This window comes from Charadrius vociferus, unplaced genomic scaffold (assembly GCF_000708025.1).
Source record: "Charadrius vociferus isolate BGI_N301 unplaced genomic scaffold, ASM70802v2 scaffold490, whole genome shotgun sequence".
NCBI classification, from domain to species: domain Eukaryota; kingdom Metazoa; phylum Chordata; class Aves; order Charadriiformes; family Charadriidae; genus Charadrius; species Charadrius vociferus.
The window spans coordinates 29195-31314 of NW_009646337.1; the positions used below are offsets into that span (position 1 = coordinate 29195).

Consider the following 2120-nt stretch of genomic DNA (forward strand, 5'->3'; position numbering starts at 1 on the left):
GATCCCTTTGGGCCGCCTTGTTCTGTCCCTGCTCCCTCTTCGGCTGCTCCGGGGAAGCTGAGAACGTCCTTGACTTAATATAAACATCGCTTAGCAACAACTAAAACAATATGCCTTATCTGCGGGAGTTTCTTTTTTTTCCCTCCTGCTAAACCCAAAACACAGCAGCTACTCGGAAGAAAATTAACTCTATTCCACCCAAAACCAGGACAAGGAGACACGGGAACATGCTGGTTCCCCCCCTCAGTGCAGCCTGCCCCCCTCAGTGCAGCCTGCCCCCCTCCCCCGCAACTGCCCCCACCACTGCACTGCCCCCCAAATCCCACGGGAGCCTGGACCGGGACGATCCCAGAAGCGGGGAGACCCCCGGGACCCCAGAGAGGGAGGAGCCCGGAGAGGGGGCACCCCCAGAACCCCGAAGTGGGGTGAGTCTGGAGAGAGGGGACCCCCGGGACCCCCGAGAGAGGCAATCCCAAAGCTGGGGGACCCCCAACACCCCCAACAGTGTGGACCCCCAGAACCCCGGAGCAGGGATCACCCCACAGCCAGGGGACCCCTGGCACCCCACAGCCCGCCCCCGAAACTCCAGGCACTCGGGGTGGGCAGGAGCATCACCTCCCACCTGGGTTTTGCCCCCCCCCCGGTAACAGGGAAGGGGGTCCACACTGCTCCGTTCATCCCCAGTCCTATGGGAGCCCTTTTTTTGGGGTGGTCTGTGCTCCCTGCCTCAGTTTCCCCACTATGCAATGGCCTGGTGGCGGGGGGGAGGACGGTTGTAGACCGTCTCCGCCCCTTGGGGTCCAACCAGATGGTCCATCACACTCCCATTTCTTTCCCACCCACAGCTGGGTGCTGTCTCGGGTGGTTTTTGGGCTGAGAGCAAGGGATTTTGGGGCTGAGCCGCAAGCGGGGACATCGCTGACCTTGTCCTTCTCCTTGTTCAGCCTGTGCTGCCCTCCTGGGTTGTGTCTTCTTCACGTTAAGACTTCACACTTGTCCTTCTTGAACTTCCTAAGGTTCTTGGTAGCCCACTCTTCCAGCCCACCCAGGTCTTCCTGCAGGATGGCTCTGTCCACGTCCCCACTTGGCGTCATCAGCAAACTTCATCGGGATACGTTTGATCCCATCACCCAGGTCACTTATGGAGACAGCGTTGGGCCCCGTATCGATCCCTGGGGGACCCCCAGTTGTGACAGTTCACCAGTTTGAGAAGGAGCCATCGACCACCACCCTCGGGGTGCGGCCGGTCAACCACTTGCCCCACCACAACCGCCCAGACCACGGGTCTGGACCGTAACGCACCAGTTTCTCTGGGAGGAGGCTATGGGGAACGATGTAGGAAGAAATCCAGGTAGACAATGTCCACCACTCGCCCCACCATCGACCCAGCCGGTTACTTTGTCATTGAAGGTGATGGGGGTTGTTGAGCATGATTTGCCCTTGGTGAAGCCGTGCTGGTTTTTCCCAATCCTGTGCTCCATCTGACTTGTGATCACCCCCAGGAGGACACATTCCATGACTCTTCCAGGGACTGAAATAATACCGATGGGCCCATAATTTCCTGGATCCTCCTTGAAGCTCTTCTTGTGGATGGGGGTGACACGGGTTGGAACGAGATGATCTTTAAGGCTTCCAACCTGAACCATTCTATGATTCTTCAGGTCTTCTGGGACCTCCCCGCCATCTCCACACCTTCTCAAAGATGACGGAGAGTGGCCTTGCAGCGACGTCAGCCAGCTCGCTGAACACCCGCGGGTGGAGAACGTCAGGGCCCATCAATTTGTAGGGGTTGAGCTCCTCTAATAATTCTCATTCCAACTTCTCCTTCGCTGCTGGTGGGTCCGGCTTTGCGTCAACCTGGATTGTTGTCCCCAGGACCTGGGACACAGCGGCGCCAGTGAAGATGGAGGTGAAGAAAGCATTGAGAACCTCTGCCACGTCAGCATTGTTGATGGCTAATTCACCTCTCCTCTTTGAGAGTCGGCCAATATTTTCCTTCTCTTTCTGCTTGAAGGACCCTTTCTTATGGTTTCTGACATCTCTGCCCAATTTCGACTCGAGCAGAGCTTTGGTTTGTCCACCTGCATCTCTGCCCGCCCTAGCAATGCCCTTGTAGGTCT

The 2120-nt window shown here is 57.5% G+C and overlaps 1 protein-coding gene across 1 annotated transcript in view; it reads left to right on the forward strand.

Annotated features, from left to right (window-relative positions):
- LOC104287899 (zinc finger protein 850-like) overlaps positions 1–2120 on the forward strand; it is a 36754-nt gene that overhangs the window by 24480 nt on the left and 10154 nt on the right. The gene's annotated exons all lie outside the window — the stretch shown is intronic.